This window comes from Dipodomys merriami, unplaced genomic scaffold (assembly GCF_024711535.1).
Source record: "Dipodomys merriami isolate MVZ:Mamm:240054 unplaced genomic scaffold, mDipMer1.0.p SCAF_1912, whole genome shotgun sequence".
NCBI lineage: Eukaryota > Metazoa > Chordata > Mammalia > Rodentia > Heteromyidae > Dipodomys > Dipodomys merriami.
Genome location: NW_027203285.1, coordinates 27,843 through 52,268, shown reverse-complemented (window position 1 = coordinate 52,268; position 24,426 = coordinate 27,843). Strand labels below are relative to the sequence as shown.

At 38.6% G+C, this 24,426-nt stretch overlaps 1 long non-coding RNA gene across 15 annotated transcripts in view; it reads left to right on the top strand.

Annotated features, from left to right (window-relative positions):
* LOC138831304 (uncharacterized) overlaps positions 1 to 24,426 on the top strand; it is a 44,427-nt gene that overhangs the window by 19,804 nt on the left and 197 nt on the right. For 8 of the 15 annotated variants that reach the window (XR_011373230.1, XR_011373227.1, XR_011373225.1 and 5 more), the window contains 6 exons: positions 1,421 to 1,503; positions 2,328 to 2,467; positions 3,454 to 3,557; positions 6,661 to 9,357; positions 20,792 to 20,961; positions 22,554 to 24,408. This is a non-coding gene — a long non-coding RNA (uncharacterized lncRNA). Of the gene's footprint in view, positions 1 to 1,420; positions 1,504 to 2,327; positions 2,468 to 3,453; positions 3,558 to 6,660; positions 9,358 to 15,982; positions 16,102 to 20,791; positions 20,962 to 22,553; positions 24,409 to 24,426 lie in introns of those variants that run through there. The other 7 variants (XR_011373229.1, XR_011373221.1, XR_011373220.1 and 4 more) reach the window with 7 other exon arrangements.

Sequence of the window (24,426 nt, the reverse complement as noted above, 5' to 3'; positions counted from 1 at the left end):
CATATGCAGTGCAAGAATCCTAAGACCCACCAGCTTAGGAGAAATGGGATCTGTAAGGATCCCATCCAGACAAGTCAGTTGATCTTCTTTCTCCTCTATAGAAGGTTCTGTATACGAACTTCTGAGAGAGTACATAGACTGAGAAGATCTTTCGTTACAAAATATAAGGCAATGTAGTCAGAAAAAACAACTTTTTCCTTCTATTTCATTCCTTTATCATTTCTACCCCAGATGGCTCCCTCATCTATTTATGAACTTGCTACTGAGATAATAAATAAGAATACAAAAGTGGAGCATGTGTTTATTTGAATTTCTTTTCTGTATTTTTAAAAATATTTTTGCTCTCTGAAAGCTTATCTGGATTAGATGTATATAATGGTGCAGTTTTATTACTGGTCATGCATTTTAGGTGCTACATGCTGTGATAATTCAGGCCAAATCTTCACAGATCGAAAGGCTTCATTACTCTCATGTGTGGTCCCTGGACTGGAACAATTAAAGACAAGGACTGGTACCTGTACTGCCTCCATGAAGCCTCTTTACCCTGCCAGTTGGGGAGCTACTAATGCTTTTTTGTTTGCTGTTTGTCTGGCTTATGTTATATTTGGCTAGGCTTATGTTCCTGGGCTCAAGTAATTCTTTCTGCCTCTAATTTTTTAATAGCCTAGATTACAGACATACCCTACCATGCCATACCCCATGCAATTATGATGCATCCCATCTTGGGGTCAATGTGGCAAACCCCATTCTGATACTTGGCCCCAAGAGAGACTACTTACTGGTTCTATATATGCATATAGCTTTTCTGTACACATTACAAAAAAGATATGATGTATGATAGCATTTGTAACATTTCTTGTCATGTTTTGGAGTTCCTGCAGTGCAGCATGTATCAGTGGCTTGTCCCATGATGCTGCTGAGCTTGTGCCACTGATGAGAAGCCACACTCTTCTAAGTCTTACTAAAATACATTTTTCACCCTAAAGTGAATGGGCAATTTCTTTTTGGCAAAATTCCTGCTGATTCTCCGGTTTCATGGCTCTTCCACCCACTTGTCCAAAACTGAACCTACTCTAGAGAGGCTAGACCTTTGAAAACTATGGGGAGAAGCTTCCTTGCTAACAGCAAGTGCAGATAAATGTCTTCTAGCTTACTGAATATTGTCTTATCTCATTATGTCTATAGACCTCCAGCTGCTCCAGGACAGTATAAAAAAGACATCCCTCACCTGAGGTTATAACATGGGATACTCAGGGTTCTTGATCACTACTAGGAAACAAGGCTCTCTGAGACCAATCCATTCCTTTGTGACTCACCTAACTCCTCAGAGATAAAGGGTTTAGACCAAAAGCATCTTTAGAGGAAACAGGAAAGTGCTGATATTCAACTCTACCTATCTAAAGGAAGTTGTTATTCACAGGCTTCCTGGGTTCCTGTAAACTTTCCTTGTCTGTTGGGAAAACTTTTTGTATCAGCTTGCCCTTCAATTGTGGACTTGAATAGGTGAGTACAATTGCTTTGCACCTTGTGGAATTAATGCTATTCTTTACTTGTTTTGTGTGGTAATTGTCTAATGACCCTTTTCTGTAGAAGACTTACAGTTTATAAGACTAGATATAATGTTTTTGCTCAACACTATATCTCTAGCTCTCAGCTCGGCCCAATAGTTCATTCTTGCAATCCTAGCCACTCTGGAGTCTGAGATCCGAGAATTACAATTTAAAGCCAGACTGAGCAGGAAAGCCTGTGAGACCCTTATATCTAATTAACTTATGTAAAAGTCAGAAGTGGCTCAAGTAGTAGAGCTTTAGCTTTAAGCAAAATAGCTCAGGGACAGCACCCAGGCCTGGAATTCAAGCTCCAGTACAGCAGATATACCCATGTCCCCCAACCCACAAAACTGTTCAAAATATATTTGTTAAATGATTAATGAATGAATAGCATTGTATGAGTGATAATTGTTTTCTGTTCTTTATTTTGAAAGTGGCATATCATAACTTATATTGATATTCAGTAAAATAATTGAATAATCATTCAGAATAAGAGTAGCAAAATAACTTCCATGATTAGTGATTTCTGAATGTAGCTGTAGGTTGAGGTGATAACACATCTCAAAATGTCCAAAATGGAATTAGGTGAACCAGATGAAGGGAAAGCAAGGCAGCCATTTCTGTCTGTCCTGTCTACCAGTCATTAAAAAAAAAAAAAAAACTTCAAAAGCAAGGCAGCCATTTCTGTCTGTCCTGTCTACCAGTCATTAAAAAAAAACTTCATGAAAAATAATAACCAATTATCATATACCTTTGATGCCTTATTTTTTTATACAGATTGTTTTGAGGTTTGGAGAACTGGGAAGGCATATATTTGACTTAACAGAAAGAAGAAAAGGAAATCTAAGATCACACATCTCTGATTATTCATCTGTAAGATGTACTATTGAATTACATTGTACTGAGAAATCATTCAGGTGAGCAAGAAAACTAGCTAAGTTAGTTCTTAATACTTATGTCTGGGAAGAAAGATGAGACAGATGAGGGAACCATATATGGCCTAAAATTGGTCTCACCTCAGGGGATACATGATACCCCACAGAGAAGATTAGAAAAAAGATAAGAGCAATAGTACCAGAAGATTATGGTTAACAGATCCTAATAAGGTAAGTGAAGTAGTACATAAAGCACCAAGAGAATAGATTTCTAAGATATTGTTTAAAAGCCTGTCCAAATTCTTGAGGACAGAAGAATGGGCAAATTTATAAAGTATTTTGAAGGCATAGTGCTGTAAATTAATATAAAAGTAGGCAATATAAACAGAGTTCTGAATGATTTGCTTGAAATTTGGATCTCTGAAACCTTGGATCTCAAAATCCTTGGGGGTAGGATACACAATTATACCTAGAAAAAGACAATAGATTTCCAAGGAAAATCCTCAAGGAATGGCCAAGAAAAGCCTCAATACTAATAATGTTATTATAATATGATTATATTATATTGTAATATTAATATTAAGTTCTGATATTAATAAAAAATTCTTCTTAAGAGAAAAATGTAAATATAAGCCACGGATTACTGAGGATCTCAACTAACCACCCAATGAGTTTTCATCATTGTGGGAATTCATGGCAGTTAGACGGGAAATAAAACACCCTTGGCTCTGACAACCAAAAAATTTGGAGGTACCATAAAATGACCATGTAATGAGGAACCCTAAGAAATTAGCCATACTTGCAATGATATATGGTCAGACAAATGCATATGTAGCTATACTTGAAGACAGTAAAAAAAACTTTACAAGTAAGTACACAAGAGAGATTAAAAAACTTTACTAATAAGTACATCAGAAATCTCAGTCATTAATGTACACCAGAAGTATGTCATTAATACATTAGCTGCTTGCTATATGATGCATGATACATCACAGATCTTTAAATATTTATTGTAACTATTTTGACAGCACAAGATAACATTCTGGACAAAGTTAATTCCATTTCAGAGCCCCATACTCTTCACAGTTACCTCTTCAACTCAAGAGAGAAAACACATCAAACTAAAACCTAGGTAAGTTAAACCTATAGATACGTAGACATGAAGTTAATTGCAGGAAAAATAGAGATAATTTTGAAAGAAATTATCCTCAGGGTAACCAACATACAAACATTTAACATGATGGAAACAGGAACAATTGCTTTTTCCAATCCTGGGTATGGCTCAGCACTTTTGTTCCTTATGAGAAATCTATGAATCCTCCTGCTTATAGTGTCAGCAGAAATAACAGAATAAGGTCATGCTTTTCTACCAGTTTCACAGTGAATAATATGATGCTTTACTTCTGCTTTCTCTTCCTTTTTATCCTTCTGCACACCCATTACACCCTTTCTGCCTACATCTTCCTCCTCCACCTTCTCTTGGGCTACTGAGGATCAAACTCAGGACCTCTCACTTGTGCTAGGCAAATGTTCTACTATCCAGATGTTCTTTTGAAATCATGCATTTGACTTATTCTTATAACTGCTGATAACAAAAAATCAACTCTAGAAGAAAGACAATAAACTTCAAATCTCATGATGAAGTAGCCAATTGAAGAAATTAGCATTTAAAGGAAAGCTTTACTTTTCAGATAAATATTCTATTTGTATAAGAACATAAGTTCTTTTAAGAGTCAGACTTCTTTTGATGATCATCAAAATTAGAGATGTAAGATAAACATTGCTAAAACTTACTAGTAATAAGTTTTTATTATTGTGAAAATACCATACAGAGGGGTTACAATTACATGAGCAAGGTAATGAGTACAATTCTTTTTTTTGGGTGGGTGGTCCGGTCATGGGGCCTGAACTCTGGGCCTGGCACTGTCCCTCAGCTCTTCAGCTCACAGCTAGTGCTCTACCACTTGAGCCACAGCACCACTTCCGGCTTTATTCTTTTTGTTTATGTGGTGCTGAGTAATCAAACCCAGGGCCTCATGCATGCAAGGCAAGCTCTCTACCACTAAGCCACCTTCTCAGCCCATGAGTACAATTCTTATTAAGCATTGTTGCCTCCACCTTACCATCCCTGCCCTCCCATCCCGTGCTCTCGCACCCCCGCCAAAGTTGTAAGATTCATTTTTCGACATAATGTCTTGTACATAATGTCATTGTAAGAAATTCTAAATCCATAACCACCTTAATCTTTTCCCCCAAACTGAGTCAAATTTTATTGGCTCTACCAGGTAATTATTTAACTGTATTTTCCCATTATGTATTTTAAATTTGAAGGATGTGAATAAGTTGCAAATGAAAAAAAATGTGCTACTTTCCTATTTTTTATATTGTATCAATTTACTTCTTAATTCTAAACATTGTAGATCTGAGCTTTCAGAGACTGAGCAGCCATAATAACTAGGATAGAACTAAATGTAGAAGGGTTGACCAAGTCAATAGGATACTTCGATGTATTTTGATAGGCTTCAGTTTTTTAATGTGTTGATTCTTTTACTTATAATATTTTCTTAGCCCTTCCCTTATTCGTTCTTGTTTACTTCCTTTGTTTCTTGTTCCCTCTTTAACTCTGCCAAGTTATACTGCTCTATTTTTGATTCTTGATTCCAAAGATCTGGTTTTACTCCATGCCTCAAAATTTTAAGTTGTACAGAATCAATTGCGCAATATTTACTAAAATCTGTTCCATGTATTAGAAGAAGACAGTGGCTGAAAAACACCATTATCTCCTAATGAAACAATACTCTTGTTACAGTCTTTAGACCAATGAGGCTTCTCTTGTATTTCTGAAGACTTGCAGTAAAATAAAAGGGAGATTTCTATTTCACTGGTTTTCAGTGCCCTTGCCATGGTATTTTATTTTATTTTTTTTTTATTTTTGTGAACATACTGTACAGAGGGGTTACAATTACATGCGCAGGATAATTCGTGCATTTCTTATCAAGCATTGCAGCCTCCTCCTTTGTTTACACTTCACATCCCTTCCCAGCCTCCTCCCCACCCTCCAACCCAATCCTCCCACCTCCCACCCCCACACCAACGTTGTAAAGCTCATTTTCGACATGACAACTTGTACTTCTCATTGTTGCAACAGGTCCACCTGTATCCTTAAACGACTTGTTTTTCTCCATCTCCTCCACAAGTTATACTGACATCAAATATAGTGAAAGCAGGGGTTATCCTGTGGGGGAGGGACATACAAAGCAACAAAGAAATAATCTTACAAATGCATTAGAAACAAATGCATGAAAGAAAAAAAACATTAAAATACATATCTAAGGGTTCATTTTCCTAACATCACATTATCTGACCTTTTCCGCTTGACTCATATATATACTAGATATTGCAAATAAGGGAAACCATGGGACCTATGTTTCTTTGTACCTGGCTTGCTTCACTTAATATAATTTTCCCAAGTTTTTCCATTTCCTAACAAATGGGGCAATGTCATTCTTTCTGATGGAGGCATAGAATTCCATTGTTTATATATACCACATTTTCTTGATCTTTTCATCTACTGAGAGACATCTGGGTTGGTTCCATATCTGAGCTATGGTAAATAATGCTGCAATAAACATAGTTGTGCTGGTAGCTTTAGTGTGGTCTTGTTTGTAAACATTTGGGTAAATGCCCAAAAGTGGGATTGCTGGATCATAGGGGAGCTCTATGTGAAGTCTTTTGAGGAACCTCCATACTGCTTTCCAAAGTGGTTGAACAAGTTTACATTCCCACCAACAATGAAGTAAGGATCCCTTCTGTCCACATCCCTTCTAGCATCTGTTGTTGTTAGAGTTCTTGATTTTTGCCATTCTAACTGGAGTGAGGTGGTATCTCAATGTTGTTTGATGTGCATTTCTTTTATGGCTAGGGATGTTGAGCATTTCTTCATGTGTCTATTGGCCATCCTTCTTTCTTCTTCAGAGAAGTTTCTCTTTAAGTCTTTAGCCCACTTATTTATTGGACAGTTGTTTCTTTGAGGATTTGTTGTGGGGGTTTAATTTGTTGAGTTCCAAGTATATTTTAGATATGAGACCCTTGTCTGTTGTATGGCTAGTGAAGACCTTCTCCCAATCTGTGGGCTTTCTATTGATCTTGCTAGCTATGTCCTTTGCCATGCAGAAGCTCTGCAACTTCATGCAATCCCATTTGTCCAAACTTTCTTTGATTTGTTGTGTTTCCAGGTCTCTATTCAGAAAATTTTGGCCTGCTTTCTTCAAGGAAATAGAAGAGGCAATCCAAAAATTCATATGGAACAATAAAAGACCCCGAATAGCAAAAACGCTCCTCAACGGAAAGAACACTGCTGGAGGAATATCAATACTAAATTTCAAACTCTACTATAAAGACATAGTAATCAAAACAGCTTGGTATTGGCATAAGAACAGACCTCAGGACCAATAAAATAGAATTGAAAACCCAGAAATGAACCTACAGACCTATAGCCATCTAATCTTTGAAAAGGGAGCTAAAAAAATAGAATGGAAGAAAGACAGCCTCTTCAGTAAATGTTGCTGGCAAAATTGGTTAACTACTTGTAGAAAACTAAAGCAAGATCCTTATATATCACCCTACACCAGAATCAATTCCAAATGGATCAAAGACCTCGAAGTCAAAGCAGACACTCCGAAAACATTACAGGATGGAATAGGAGAAACCCTAGGTCTCCTTGGCTCATGCCGAAATTTTCTGAATTGCCATGGTATTTTCATGCACTGAAAAACTGCAGAGAACCCATGTCCAGAATTCCTTCCCAGCCAACTCTTGGAAACTTTCACCTTAAAACCAGTGTTCAGATGCCTCAAATATCTATCTTTAAGTCCCCTTTTTCAAAGGATAGTCAATTGAAAGTTGCTATATTATCATCATTTAAAGTATTTTTTCTCTGGAAATACTAGGATTTGAAATCAAGTCTTTGACATGGTAGTCAATTACTCTCTCTTTTTTTTTTTGGTCCGGTTGTGCGGCCTGAACTCTGGGCCTGGGAGCTGTTCCTCAGCTCTTCAGCTCAAGGCTAGCGCTTTACCACTTGAGCCACAGTGCCACTTCCGGATTTTTTTCTTTTTGCTTATGTGGTGCTGAGGAATCGAACCCAGGGCCTCAGGCATGCAAGGCAAGCGCTTTACCACTGAGCCACCTTCCCAGCCCCCTCAATTACTCTCTTATGAGCACAGAAGTGCTTGTGAGTTTTGAGATAAAAATCTCTGGTTTTGGCATGAGCCAGCATAGGCTGTAATCCTCTTGTTCTTTGTGTGTGTGTGTGTGTGTGTGTGTGTGTGTGTGTGTGTGTGTGTGTGTGTGTGTATGTGTGTGTGTGTGTGTGTGTGTGTGTGTGTTTGTGTCTACGTGCCCTAGCTGAGATGATAGGTGTACACCTCTACACTCTTTCTGGTTGAGAATAGGGTCTTGTAAAGTTTTGTCTCATATTGACCTTGAACAATGATCTTCCTCAGTCTAATGAGTAGGGATTGCAGATGTGAATCACCATGCCTACCTTTTCTTTTCTTTTTAAAAATGCCTTGATGATTGTACTGTTTTATTATTCCCATTGGAAACATTATGTGACAAATTCTATTCAGTTACTGATTCATCTTACTCATTTAGGTTTTGAAATTTCAATATCATTTCCTATAACAATAGATGGCAACATTTTGCATTAAGATTACAGACATTCTGTTTTTTTTCTTGTGTTTTGCAGCATGAACTGCCCTTACTCAACCCTATGCTAACAAAGTAGGCAGCAGAACTCAAAATGCAAGCAAGCAAAAGAATACTGAGTGAAATCCACTTTGAGTGAAATGCATCAGTATAGCATTTTTGAATGAGAAAATAGCAAGCAAGTTTAAATGAACTAATTTGTAGAGATTACCTTTGTCTCACTGCATTTGCATTCTTTTCATATTGTCATTCTGCACCATAGTTTGAGGAACTGTAACAATTTAGAAAATGAGTCAAGTTAGATTAAAAATGCACTAAATGATACCAGGAGGAAATCAACTGTTGTGTTGGGAATGTTTTGATATCTTCCTCTTACATTTCTATTTCCCTAAGAAAGGAAGACAAACTTCAGATCTATCATTGGATTCTTTCCAAACTATAACCATAACTTTTGCTTATATATCTTCAGAATTGTATTCTTGGAAGATGTATGGTGAATCTGAATTTGACAGTGTTAATCTCCACCTCTCAAGATACAGGCTTCAGTATAGTAGTACTTGTTTATTGTTTATGTCTAGGTTAATCAAAGCCTTTTTTCTCTATTTTACCTCTCTTATTCCCAAATATCTATTGATACTTGATATATTTATATAGACATATTGTTATCAAATATTTAAAACATGCATAAGACATTGTTGAGCTATTTTTGGGAATTTGAGCTAATATACATACTATTGTGAGGATAATAATATATCAATAACCTATTGATACTTCTACTCCACTTCCCAATTTTCCCAAGCACTAGTCATATTTATACATGAACATATTTCATGATTTTTGAGATCCAAACACAGTATTGTATTGTCCTGCTGTCATGCAGTAAGTACATAGAAAATGTTAATGGAATAAATTTATTTGGTACATGTTTTGTATAAGGCTCTGCTTTGAGAGCTGGACGCTTTCTTTTGGAAATAAAGTGAGGCTGGGCACTGGTGGCTCACACCTGTAATCCTAGTTACTCAGGAGGCTGAGATCTGAGGATCACGGTTCAAAGCCAACCCAGGCAGGAAAGGCCATAAGACTCTTATCTCCAATAAACCACTCAGAAAACTGGAAGTGGCACTGTGCATCAAGTGTTAAGAGTGCTAACCTTGAACTGAAGAGCTGAGGGACAGCATCCAAGCCCCATGACCAACAACAACAACAAAAAGAATGGAAATAAAGTAAGACTAAGAAGGTGATTGGGTCCTGGCTTCAATGAGCGTATTTAAAAAACATGATGACCATTTACACTTTTAGTTGTCACGAGAGAGGAGGGGGGAGAAGTGTAAGAATTCTAGCCTCAAATTTAAAAAGGAGATATGTAAATTTAAAAAGTAGAGGGCTTGACTGTGTGGTGAAAGATGGAGTGACCTGTTTGAGAAGATTGTGCTCAGTTCCTGTAAAAGTAAAATGCTAGTTATGGATGTTTATTTTCCTTTTATGTTGAGGCAGGAGACAAGAACTTAGAATAGGAATATATAAATGCTTGTGGAGGCTTTTAATATTGAATAATTAGCAGCAAATATATTTCTGCTCATATATCTACCTATCTAGCTATTTATCATCTATCTACATAAATATATACGTAGACTAACATTGTATGTCTGAATGTCATGATAAAAAGTATTGTATTATTCAATCACCTACTAGCTAGTTTATATGTTTCTTCACTTTTTAAGTTATGAATTAGCATGGTAAACATCATCTTAGCTTATCAATTGCCTCTCTTTTATTGTTTTGTTACAGCCAGTGGGTTAAAGGGTACTAGTACTTTTAGTGCTTTTTGTATATATTTTCAAAAGGTCTTTTTGACAATTTATATTACTCTGAGTATAATATATGATGTTATTTGACTGAAACAAGTTTTGTTTTGCCTTTTGTGCCTGTATTGTGTATTGCCACAGCCCCTCTTCTGGTTTTTTATTATTTATTTACATATAAGGCTCAAGGATCTTCTTGCTTGGATTGTCTTTGAACTAAGTGCCTCAGATATCAAGCTGAGTAGCTCGGATTAGAGGTGTGAGTCACTACTACCAGCCTAGGAAGATTTCTTTTTAGTGAGTTTTGAGACATTTGTGTGTGTGTGTGTGTGTGTGTGTGTGTGTGTGTGTGTGTGTGTGTGTGTGTGTGTGTGTGTGTGTGTGTGTCTGTTGGTACAGGGCTTGAACAATGGGGTCTGGGCACTATTTTTGAACTCTTTTTGCTTGGGGCTAGTGCTCTACCACTTGAGCCAGAACTTTTATTTCTGACATTTTGGTGATTAATTAGAGGTGAAAATCTCATGGATTTTCCTGCCCAGATTGGCTTCAATACTCAAATCCTCCTAAGAAGCTAGAGTTACAGTTGTAGCCACTGGCACCCAGCTAAATTTTTTTTGTTTTTTATATTTTGATTATCTTCAAGTAGTTGTACAAAGGGTTTATCTGTCAATGTACCAGTTTATAAGTACAAAGTATCTTACTCAATATCAATCCTATCATCATTCTACCACCTCCCTCTCACCAACCCAAGCCATTTCTTCAACTTTCCTCATTTCATAGGATATGCATTGAATATTATCACTGCATACTGCCATTACTACCCACTCTTCATTCATTTACACTCCTCCCCTTTACTTTCCCCTGTTATATTTCAATTTCCAGCTTCATTTTGTTGAGCTACCACTCTGCATCTGAAAGCTTAAAAATATTTTTACAACATATATTACCTATCAAATATGTTGCAGATTATTTTTTTTCAAATATGTTATTCTAGTTTTTGTTAGTGATATATACCAACATACTATTTTATGCCAAAATTAGTCCATCTTTTTTTCTTGTTTCTGATATTTACATTTTGCTTTAAAGTTCCTCCCTGACTCCACAGTTAGAAAACATAATCTCTGTTTCCTCCATATACATTCATAATTTCATTTAAATAACATCAATTTATTTATATTTAAGCTCTAAAATGCTGATGTAATGGCACTACCTTCCCTATTATTTTCATCGAGATAATAATAGTTTTATTTTATTTTTTGTGCTAGTACTGGGGTTTGAAGTCAGGAACTTGCTTTTCTTACTTGGCTTTTTGTTAAAGGCTTGAGGTCTACCTCTTGTATCACACCTTCACTTGTGGCTATTTTCTGCCTAATTGGCAATGAAAACAAGCAGATAGACAAGGTTGGCCCATATAATGCTGTACTATAAGTAAGCTTATAGGAGATACATAGTGTAAATGGGATCATTTTTCTTGGTCTTGTTTGAATATTTTCAGTTCTTTACATAATATGTTATGGCTTACATCTTTGCTGTTTTTGTATCATATTGCAGACTATTTATGTGCTGCTGCTATCTTTTGATGGAATTACTTGTACTTTATGAATAGAAAGGAAGTTTTAGAGGGTGCCTTCTTAGAATGAAAATGTAAATGTAAGCCATCTTTCTAGAGATGGTGTTTTGTGTCCTTTTCTTAAATATCTGTAAAGCTTCCCCAATGCTTTGTCTTTAATCAACTTGTCATGAAAAAATATCCAGGCCTTTGTTACCTATAGAAATCTCGGGCTGTCGTTAATGATTTCTCAAAGACACAGTATTAGTATTGGCCAGCAAGAAAGTCCGTAAGACTATAATCTTCAGAAGACCGGAATTGACCCTGTTTCTAGTGGTAGAATTTTGAAGAGACAACACCCAAGCCCAAAGTTCAAGGCCCACAACCGACAAAAAATAATAAAATCCGAAGTGTAGCCGGGTGCTAGTGGCGCACTCATGAACAGTCCTCAAAACCTGAAATTAGAGATGTGGCTCAAAATGGTAGACCACTATCCTCGAACTAAAGAGCTCAGTGACAGCACCCAGGCTGAGTCCAAGCTTCATGACATCAGTGATGAAGAACAACAATCCAAAGACAAAACTAAAACCACAAACAAAAAACCCCACTAAAGTGTACACAGAGGTCATTTTCAAAGCAACACAAATACATGAAGTTTCATGTGCTTTCATTTAAAGTGTTGTAGTTTGTGGGTTATGTTTAGACCTATGAGGTTTTTTTTTTAACTTGGCATATTTAAAAATATTTTTATAATTATATAGTTGATGTACAGAATGGTTACAATTTCATAAGGCAATTAATGAGTCCATTTCTTTTGGACAATATCACCCCTTCCTCTGCTCCCTCCCAATTTTCCCATGCCACATTTTATAACTACAAGTGCCAACTCCTAGGACATCATTTATTGTAAAATTATTTACTGTGTCAAAATCACCTGACAGAATTCTTCAGTGAAAAAAAAATTTGGTCTAGAGGTTTTAGGAGGAATTAAAAACTTTTTTAAAAAATTAATTATATATTGAAGATTTTTATACATACTAATGTTTCTTGAAACCAGATTTTGCAGATGTGATGTTTCCTTTGTAGTTTTCCCCCCTGCCAGATTCTATTGTGCACCATTTTAGTTGGTTTCTTTCTTGGTTTTTATTTATATAGGCCATTTCTTTTTTTTTAATATTTTTTGGCATTTTAATTAATTTATTTATTTTTGGGTCCAGTCGTGGGGCCTGAACTCTGGGCCTGGGCGCTGTCCCTCAGCTCTTCAGCTCAAGGCTAGCACTCTACCACTTGAGCCACAGTGCCACTTCCGGGTTTTTTTTCTTTTTGCTTATGTGGTGCTGAGGAATCGAAACCAGGGCCTCATGCATGCAAGGCAAGCGCTCTACCACTGAGCCACCTTCCCAGCCCTATATAGGCCATTTCTTTCAGTAATTATCACTGTAAATTAATTATACAAAGACTAGTTCTTGTTGTTGTTGTTTTGTTTTGTTTTGTGCTAGAGATCTAACCCAGAACCTCACATGGTCTATCAAGACCTGTAACATCCATATCCTTTTTTTGTTTTTTTGAGACAAAAAATTTTACTGTAGAGATGGCTTTGAACTTGCAGTCCCCTTGCTTCTGCCTCCACAGTGCTGAGTATTACCATTCCCCATTATACATAGCTTTAAAAAATTACTTTATTGATGTTTTAGATGTGATATACAGTGAGGTTACATTTACATATGTCAGGTGATAAGTACATTTCTTTCCTTTTCCTTAGTATCATCTGTTCCCTCATTCTCTCTTGCCTTTCTTTCCATCTCCTCCACTAGTTGCTTGGTTCACTTACATCAATGTCCAATGCAGTTGATGAGCCCCACTGCTATCTATTTTTACTTGTCTTCCACTGATTCTGTGCTCTGTCCCCACCTTCTTTCACATATGCATGTGAATACACCATATATGAGGTAAAAAAATAGAGTCATCTAAAAATGATAAGACAAATTAAGAAAAGGTCCTTTGTTTTCTTTGGAGTTCTTTTCAATATGTGTATGATTTTATATATATGTCTATGATTTATATATATATACATATATATATATATATATATATATATATATATATATATATATATATATATATATATATATATGAAGAGCTGCTTGTGTATTACATTTTGGTGCTTTTCTCCTAAGGCTATCCTCTTTTGGTCTCACTATATATCTGTGTCTAGAACCCTGTATACTTGATCATATCTTGTTGTGCTTTAAATCTAACATCTGCATATCAGAGAGAACATGCACCTTTTTTGTTGCTGTTGTTGGTCATGAGGCTTGAACTTTGGGCTTGGTCGCTGTCCCTCAGCTCTTCAGCTCAAGGCGAGTGCTCTACCACTTGAGCTACAGCGCCACTTCCATTTTTCTAGTGGTTTATTGGAGATAGGAGTCTCACAGTCTTTCCTGCCCGGGCTGGCTTTGAACTGTGATCCTCCTGAGTAGCTAGGATTACAGGCGTGAGCCACTGACGCCCAGCTCATGCACCTTTTGTCTCCATAATCTTGGCTTACCTTGCTCAACATGATTTGTTCTAGTTACATCCATTCCCCTACAAATGCCATTATTTTATCCTTTGTAATGGCTGTTTAAAATTCCATTGGCTATAGGTACCACATTTTTTGTATCCATTCATCTGTTGTGGGACATCTGAGTGCTTCTTGTGGGAGGTTGTGAATATTGCAGCAATGAATTTGGATGTGCAGGTATCCTGTTCATATTCTGGTTCATGATGCTCAGAGTAAATGCCTAGGAGTGGTATGGCTGGATTTTGGGAAGGTCTATGTTTAGTTTTTTGAGGAACCTCCAGACTGCTTTCCAGAGTGGTTGTATTAGTTTACACCCTCCAGTAGTGCAATAGGTTCCTTTTTCTCCACATCCCCGCCAGCATTTGTTTTTGTCTGAATTCAGAATATTGACCAGTCTAACTGGGGTGAGATGGTATCTCAGGACTGTTTTGATTTAAATTTCCTTTATGGCCAGGGATGACAGTTTCTTTGCCATTTTTACCTTGTATTCTAAGAAACCTCCTTTGAGGTCCATTGCCCATTTAGTGATTGGTTTATTAGACTTGGGAGGGGCTTAGTTTCTTGAGTTCCCTGTTTATATGGAATATTAGGCCTTGTCTGATGTATTGCTGGTAGAGATTTTTCCCAATTGATTGGCTGTCTTCCTTGTTTAGTACCTATGTCTTTTCATTTGTCCAGTCTTTCTCCAATCTGTAGTTCCCCTGGGATTTGATTTAGGAAATTCCTGCCTGAGCCTATAAGTTCTAAAGTCTCTCCTACACTGTCTTACAGTAGTTTCAGAGTTTTGAGTCTGAGGTTGAGGTCTTTAATCCATTTTGAATTGATGTTAGTGCATGTTGACAAACATGCATGTGGCTTCCTGGTTTTTCCAGCACCAATAGTTGAAGAGGCTATGTTTTCCCTACTGTATGTATTTGGATCCATTGTTGAATATCAGATAACTGAAAGTATGTGGTGTTATTTCTAGGTCTTCTAATCTCATTGGTCTTTGGTTCTATTTTTGTACTAATACCAAGCTGTTTTTATTACCATGGCTCCTTGTAGAACTTGAATTTCTTTGCCTATTTTAGGTCTTTTGTTGTTCCACATGAATTTTTTTATTTGTTTTCTCTATTTCAGTAAAGAACACCATTGGGATTTTGGTGGGGATTTCATTGAATGTTTATATTATTGGGCCATTTTTTTTTCATTTTTTTTTTGGTTGGTCATGGGGCTTGAACTCGGGGCCTTGGTCCTGCCTGAGCTGGCTTTGAACTGTGATCCTCAGATCTCAGCCTCCTGAGTAGCTAGGATTACAAGTGTGAGCTACTGGTGCTTGGCAGTATAGCCTTTTTCACAATATTGATTGTACCTCTCCAAGAACATGAGAGGTCTTTCACTTTCCTAGTGTCTGATTTCTTTTTTAGATGTATATAGTTTTTACTAAATAGATCTTTTACATCTTTGGTTAGGTTAATTCCTATATATATATATATATATTGAGGCTATTGCAAATTGTGTTGTTTTCATGATTTCCCTTTCTGCTTGAGCATTGTTGGCATACACAAAGGTTGCTCATTTTTGTGGATTAATTTTGTATCCTGCTACTTTGCTGAAGTGGTCTATTATGAGTTTGGGAGTGGAGTATTTGGGGTCCTTCAGGTATAACAGCATGTCATCTGCAAATAAGGATAGTTTCATTTCTTCTGTCCTTATGTGGATCCCTTGAATGTGCTTTTCTTGCCTTACTTCTCTGGCTAAGGATCCTGTAACCATATTGAAGCAGAATGGAGAAAGTGGGCATCTATGCATTGTTTCTGATTTTAGGGAAAATGGTTTTAGTTTTTCCCCATGTAGTATTCTTTTGGCTGTTGGTCTATGATATATTACTTTTGTTGCTTTAAAGAATTTTCCTTCTGTTCTTTGAATATAAGTGCCTTATATTCTTTGAATAGGAGTGGATGGATTTTGTCAAAGGCTGTTTGTACATCGGTTGAGATGATCATGTGGTTCTTGATCTTGGCTCTGTTGATGTGCTGAATTGCATTTATGGATTTGCATATGTGGCATGTAGGTATGTATGTATATATCTTGTGTATGTTTCTTGCATCTGTGGGATGAAGCCTACTTTGTAATTTTTCATGTGGCATCCCAGATCTTGTTGTTTTGTCTCCCCTCCTCCTCCTCCTCCTCCTCCTCCTCCTCCTCCTCCTCCTCCTCCTCCTCCTCCTCCTCCTCCTCCTCCTCCTCCTCCTCCTCCTCCTCCTTCTTCATTTTTGGTAACCTCACAAGTGGTCTGTCAATTTAATCACTTTTTAAAGAAGAAGCTTTTTGTTGTATTAATTTCAGGTATATTTAAAAAATTTCTATCTCGATTTCTGCCATAACCTTTTTTAACATCTCTCTCCCTTTAGATTTAACTTTTTTCTTCCTTTTCTAGCAATTTTAATTATATCATGAGATTATTTACTTGAGCTGCTTCTGTTTTCTTTATGCTTAGGTCTTTCCCTTCAGCACTGTTATTGCTGTATCCCAGAGGTGCTGTTGTGATGTGTTTCCATTTTCATTGAATTGGAAGAACTTTCTAATTTCTTCTGTGACCCAGGTCTTACTCAGTAGTGTGCTGTTCAGCCTCCCTGTATTTGACTAATTTCTACAGTATGCTTTGTTCTTACAAACTAGTTTAATTCCACTATGGTCTAATAGGATGCAAGGGATTATGTCAATTCTCTTTATTTGTTTAGGTTCTTTATGTGAACTATAAAATTATCTATTTTGGAGAATGTTCCACAAGCTACTGAGAAGAGGTTATGGTGTCATTTAGTTCAGAGGCTTCTTGGCTTGTTTTGTTTGATTGACCTGTCCTTTGGTGAGAATGGAGTGTGAAACTCTCCCACTATTATTTTGTTTGGGTCTTTCTTGTTCTGTAAATCCAAGAGTTTTTGTTTAACACATTTAGATGCGCTATTGTTTGGTGCACAGACATTGACCACTATGATTTTCTCTTTATGGATCATTCCCTTTATTAATATGTAGGGACCTACATTGTCTTTTTGTACTGATTTTAATGAGAAGTCTGTTTTTTATCAGATATCCATATGGTGACTACTGCCTTCTTACAGGGTACATTTGGGTGGAAGATCTTTTCCATAACATGACTTGGAGTTTGTTTTTACTTTGGCTGTGAGATGGGTCTCTTGGAGACAATAAATTAATAGATCTTGTTTTCTTTCTTTTTTTGCTATTTATTTATTTATATTGTGAAAATACTGTACAGAGGGGTTACAATTACATGGGCAAAGTAATGAGTACATTTATTATCAAGTATTGTTGCCTCCTCCTTTGTTTCCCCTTCCCATCCCTTCCCATTCCTTCCCATCTCCCCTCACCCCCTAACTCCCCCATGGATCTTCTTTTCTGAGCCAGTCTGTAGTTCTTTTTCTTTTGATTGGAGAATTTGAGTGTGTTAATGTTTAGGATTATTAGAGAGAGATGTGTTATGTTATCTGCCATTTTCTTGTTTTCTTGTTGCTTCTTTCCTTTCCCTGCACTTACTAAATTGATCTTCTAGTGATTTCTGTCTGATATGATTCCCTGATCTTAATTGTTTTCTTCAGATTTTATTCTTCTTTTATTATTTTTTGCAGTGTGGGTTTAGTGTTCATGAATTTCTTTAATTTTTGTCATGAAAGGTTTTCATTTCGATAGCTTCTCTGGGTACACCAATTTGAGTAGGCAGTTGTTGGAAACTACATTATCAGGCTCTTTGCATTGAGGGTTTATGTGGAAAGGTCCTCAGCGATTTTGATTTTTCCATTGTAATGTAATTCCTTCTTTGATTTTGTGGCATTTAAAATCAGTTCCTTGCTACTCAGGTCTAATGGTTTTACTATGATATGTATAGAAGTGTTCTAGGATCGTGTCTACTAGGTGTTCTATATGCTTCTGTTATGCAGGTGAGATTTTCTCTCTTAAGATTGGGGAAATTTTCTGTAATGATCTTATTGAATAGGTGTTCCATTACTCTTTTGAAATTTTTCCATCTCACCTATCCCAGTTTATATGTTGATTTGAGTTCTTGGCTTTTTCTGCCAATTCTTGGATTTCCTTTTGGTAATTTTTGAGTTCTTTTTTCCATACCTATTAATTGCTGTTCCAGATTCTCTGTTTTATCCTCAACTCCTGATATTCTATTTTCCATCTCACTTATTATGTTACCTATAGCTTCCATTATGGTTTGCATTGTGGAAATTGACAACTTATGGTTCCTATATCAGGTCTCATTGTTAATTCTATCTTTTAATGAGGTATATACTGTGTCTATTTTTGTCTGTATCTTTTTTGAAGTGTTGGAATTTCTTTGATATTTCTTTTTGTGTTCTTGAAATTGCTTTTCCATCTTCCCTTTTATTTCATTGGCCAATTTGGCCATCATTTCTTTACTGGTTCCTTTGTCCTCCATTTCTTCTTCCTTGTTACTGTAGTTCTTTCCTGGATTGCTGCTGGCTTTTGGATTTGGTTTGTTTTCTTGACTGTCCATGACTCTTGTAATCTTTCCTTTTGGTATATGCATTTGGGTTCAGGGATTGTCGGTGCTGTAGTCTAATCTTTGTCTGTTGGCCCAATTTTTGCCTGTCAGGTACCAACAGCCTTCACTTTGCCTGGGCTGGTTTACACTGGGTAGGGTAACTGAAGCAGGGTCCCCAAGCTGGCTAGCACCTGTGTGCATAATCAGCCCTGGGATAACTGAAAGGAGCTTGGTCTGGTCTGCAGCGGGGACTGAAGTTAGCTTCAGGAGTCTGGGTTAGGCATTGGCTTCAGAAGGATTGGGGTCCTCACTGTGCACAGGGCTTTTTTTGTGCCTTGGCCCTGGGTTGGTTCTCTTCCAACAAGTGACCAGCAGTTGGTCTGGTGCATCTTGTATGTGTTTACATGTGCTCTGCCTGTTACTCATACATTTACTCTTTTTGCAGTTCCAGACAGGGACCAGTGGGTCCTGGCAGGGTTCAGTGCTGCAGCTACCAACAAGGGTGTGCTCTGTTGGTGGACAGCATGTACCTGTGATTTGACCTGCAAATGTTTAATGGGCCTGCAGTTCTCGTCAGGGTTTGGCACCTAGGCAGCTTGCACTCCTGTATAGGGCTGGTGCATGCATTCACTTGGCTGTTCCTGGTGGAAATGCTCTACAGGTGGCTGGTTAGCACACATGTTTGTGTTTTCTGACAGGAGAGCCCTCTACCAGTGCCTGACTTGTCTGTTAGGGAGGGCCGAGATTTGGACTACTCTGGGATGAGGGGGCATGTCCCTGTGGGTGAGTGAACGTTGGTTCTCACACTGACCTTTCTCTGGATAGCCAGTGCTATGGGGGATACAGGGTCCTAGCACCTGTCTAGTTGGAGTTCCTGTAGCCTTCCACTGGAAGCCAGCAGTTGGGGTGGTGGGAATATGGAAGGGCTCAGGCCTCTTTGTGTGCTTCAAGTGTGTTGTTCCTTCTTAGCAGGGAGAGAGGTCCAGATCAACCTCTGTGGGTCACTAACCAGTGCTGCAGTACTGGTCTCCTGTGTGGGGTGAGTGGCTCCAGCCTGATACTTACTGATCCTAGAACTGGTTTTGGATGACTGTCAGTGCTGTGGCAGATTTCTGTATCTATTGTTGCAGATTTCAGGTTGGTAGGCCACTATGTTCCTTCATATCAATTGTGGGCTGAGCAGTGGGGCAGTGGGAGCTGTCTCTGACTGGGTGTTGCTGTGCCTGGTCTCTGGTCTTGGTCTCTGCCCGGTCTGTGTCCAGTGCTATGGGAGTTTTCTGTGTCTGCCTTTTGAGATTGGCTGGTGTTCCTGAAGACACAAGCAGTGGGCCCCTTTCAATGCTTAACAGCACTGCCATGAGGGGTCAGGGGGTGGACTTTGAGATTTTCCATCTTTGTGTGTGCAAATTCCTGTGATTCTCTGCATGTTTGTTTATTCGTTATTGTCTATCTCTTGGGGGAACTGCATATGGGACCCTAAGTCTATTTGGTTAGAGAGAACTAGGGCCATTCTCTATTGCTTCAGTGCCATTTTTATACATTCAAAACTTAATTTCAGTAGTAAATACATGATTATCTAGGTTATTCTTTAAGTAATATGAGTCTTTCAAAGGATTGTTTTAATTTAATTGTTGACCTTATAGTCATCTCTTTTTGTTGTATGAGAACCATTTTTTTAAATTTTGGGTCTGGTCGTTGGGCCTGAACTCTGGGCCGGGGCGCTGTCCCTCAGCTCTTCAGCTCAAGGATAGCGCTCTACCACTTAAGCCACAGCACCACTTCCAGATTTTTTTCTTTTTGCTTATGTGGTGCTGAGGAATAGAACACAGGGTCTCATGCATGCAGGCAAGCACTCTACCACTGAGCCACCTTCCCAGCCCCATATGAGAACCATTTTAGACAACTATAACATCTTATACTTCTCCAAGGATTATTATTTCTTTTGCCTGTAGCAGTTTAGATATGATAAAGAACAGAAGAGAAGTACAGTTTATCATATTTACTTAATGTTCCAGGGCAGGGGGTTGTGTTTTGTCAGTCAATCTGCATCAGAGGTTGGCCCAGTAAATTCCTTAGCTTCTTTGAACTTCTGTCTCCTCTTCTACCAAGTGGGAGAAGTTAATGCCTACAATTCAAAAGAATCCATTGAGAGAAGGTGCTGAAATCATCCTAAATTCTACTAAATAATGGCTGTTATGATCAATAAAGTTAATGATACACATTCTTTCTGGGACAGGGGGTGAAATGTCAGACAGACAGGAAAATATCAATCTGCCTTTATTTCCCCTTTTGGCTGGAAGAATGGAGCAAGCCTTGCTGTAGTTAGAACCCTCAGAAGAATCTGGATCATGCTAAGCAGATGATCTGCTCAGGGATGCAGGCAGCAAACTCCACTGAGCCATATGGGTGAGTGGAGATGAAGTTCCAGGAAATGTAGCGCCCCCTTTCCCCTGCCCCCCCCAATCACCTTTCTGGCCTTTCAAATGGTGGGAAGTTGGAGGCATAGAAATGGAGGGACAAAGGGTGAACCAATGCTGTAACAGTACTCAATGGACACTTTTAAATGAACTATCCAACTTACTGGTGGAGATGGGAGTGGAGGAAACACTGCAAGAGAGCATGGGAAGGGGTGACCACTGGCTAAGAAGAATTGTCCTCATGACTTGACTTATGGAACTGTAACCCCTCTGTGCATCATTTATTTTATAATTACAAGGATGTTTTTTCTTTTTTTGTCAGTCATGGGGCTTGAACTCTGGGCCTGGGCGCTGTCCCTCAGCTCTTCAGCTCAAGGCTAGCGCTCTACCACTTGAGCTACAGCGCCACTTCCGGTTTTCGGGTGGTTTATTGGAGATAGGAGTCTCACAGACTTTCCTGCCCCGGCTTGCTTTGAACCGAGATCCTCAGATCTCAGCCCCCTGAGTAGCTAGGATTACAGATGTGAGCCACCAGCTCCCAGCTAGAATGACATTTTTTAATGGTAGCAATTTTCAACTCCAGCTATCTATTCCTCCAGATGCAGAATGAAACCATCTATTCTTTAAATGTTGAAAACTAATTTGTGTGTGGTAGTGGGCACTGAAACTTGAACTCAGGTTTTCATGCTCTGATTTAGCTTTTTAAAAAATTCAAGATTGGTGCTCTACCAACTTGAACCACACCTCTTCCTCTGTCTTTTTTGCTGATTAATTGGAGATAAGAGCCTCTCCAGTTGGTCTGCTCAGGCTTGCTTTGAACCTTGATCCTCAGATCTCAGCCTCTTGAGTATCTGGGATGACATGTGTGAGCCACAGGCACCAGACCTGACAAACTAATTTGAAAGTCTAAAATCTTCTGTGGGTCAAGCAAAACCGTCTGTGGGTACTAATCTGGGGGATCTATAGCACAATATAATATCATCATAATATTGTCTCTTTTAAACACACACACACACACACACACACACACACACACACACACACACACACACACAAGCGAAGGCAGAGAGACTCATGTGGATGAAATAATCATGGAGTTTTCTCCTTGATCTCTTTGCTACTCTACATTTGGCAATGGTCAAGGCTCTTAGTCTAGTTGCCTATGTTCTGCATTTGTGTATTTTCTGTCCCACTAAACTCTTCAAGAATCATTTCCAATGCAGTTTATGCCCAGTGTTTACTGGCAATAATCATAGTTCAAAGTGAGACATGCAGCTCAATTCTAACATGTTGAGGGAGCGACAGGCATGGGGTGACCAAACAACTCGAGCCCCCAAGCAGGAGAGAGACCCAGTCTGAGCAACAACCTTTTGCTGATGACCTCCTTCTGAACAGCAACAGCATATGATCATGCTTCTCTGCTTATGAAAATAGTACTGTTTGGGACCAAAATACACTTTCAGATAGGAAAAAGAATACAGTGTATTGAGCACTGTTAGAGGCAGGGCCTAGACCAGAGACTTCCCATGAGTTAGCTTTGCAATCACCCTGTGAGGTAAACATTATCTTTGTTCCCATTAGGTAGACCAGAAAACTGAAGAACAAGCAAACATTATCTCAAGATTTGTGATGCTGGAAAGGAGTAGAGACAGAAGGAATGAGTCAGCCTGATGCAGAAACCAATGTGGTTCCCCATCCCACGTGTCTGCTATCTTTGGAGCAGCGAAAGAGACGTGTGGTCACACGGTCACATGATCTTCTGGTCATGTAATTATGTGGTCTCCTTCCTGAAGATGTGGAGGAGAGATCAACAGAAAGCATCAGCTGACTTGTGCCAACTTTGTCTGTGAAACAAGATTAGGCAGGTGACCTATTCCAGGATTTAGGCAGCATGGATTCTGGAGCAAAATTCCATGGAAGGAATTTGGGGACTATATTTCTCAGTACTTGCCTCAGTCCTTGGTATTTCTTCATTTGACTCTCCTGGGAGTCTGGCCTCAAAGGGCATGCCCAAATCCCCCCTATGGCAAGAAAGAAGGGCCAGCATTGGACTTGTGCTTATGATATTACAGGATTATGAATGAATTAATGCATTAGGGAATGAATGAAATGATATAAACACATGGTAAATTGGTTCCAACTCTCCAGTGACATTTGACACATAAGCGAAGATTTCAAAGAGAAGCTTTTCCATTTTAAGCTTAAAATATAATCAGCAGAGCCAGGAGCCTGTGGCTCACCGCTGTCATCCTAACTACTCAGGAGGCTGAGATCTAAGGATCGCAGTTCAAAGCCAGCTTGGGTAGGAAAGCCTGTGAGACTCTTCTTTTTTAATTAACTACCAAAAGAAACCACCAGGGCTGGGAAGGTGGTTCAGTGGTAGAGCGCTTGCCTTGCATGCCTGAGGCTCTGGGTTCAATTCCTAAGCACAACATAAGCAAAAAGAAAAAAAGCCAGAAAGTGGCACTGTGGCTCAAGTGGTAGAGCGCTAGCCTTGAGCTGAAGAGCTGAGGGACAGCACCCAGGCCCAGAGTTCAGGCCCCATGACCGGACCCCCCCAAAAAATTTAACAAAAGAAACCACCAGAATTGGAGCTGTGACTCAAGTGGTAGAGTGCCAGCCTTGAGCAAAAAATAATTCAGAGACAGTGTCCAGGACTGGTACAAAAAGGAAAAGCAAGAAAACAAAACAAAACAACAAAAAAAACAACCAATAATAAGCAGAAAGCCCACAAGGGTGAAAACAAAGATTGGGTGAAAAAATCTTTTCACTGCTAACAAAGCAATTGTTCCCAGAGAAGGATAAATGAGTAGATAAATCTATTGGGAGCTTCTATTCTGGATGCTTGGGTCTCTGCAGAGAACAGAAACTTTAGAAGAAGAAAAAGTAAAGAAAGATGGAAAAGGAAGTAGGAGGCGGGCTTCACTCTGAAGCTACACCTCTTCCTCTTCCTCCCTGTCACTCTAATGCCTTCCTCCGAGTCCATTCATTCCCAGGACCTAGGTTTGCTCAGATAAGGGATTTGCAGAGAAAGAACTCTCCCTATCTCTCCCCTGAAGAAGAAAAGTTCTACCCACTTTCCTCTCTGCCAGTGTCCCAGATGTGATCTGCTTGACAAACAAAAATACACAGTGAATTTTTAAAAAGGGCAGTGGCAGCCCAAACAGCTATCTGTTCAACCCCAGAGAATTTTTCTCAGCCAGGGCTTGTTTTCTAAATTCCTCTTATCAATGATTGGCTCAGCAATTGGCCAGGTGATGCAGTTCTGGCGAATGAGGGAATGCATGTCAAGGGTGTAAGGGAGGAGGGGAGAAGTTTCCTGTCTCTGTGAAGCAACAGCAGACAATGTCTCCTAGAGCAAGGCCACCATCTTATTCCCAAAGATGGACTTAATATGTTGAATAGATATGCCAAAATAAACCATGATGCATCCCCACCCAGCTACTGTCTGCGT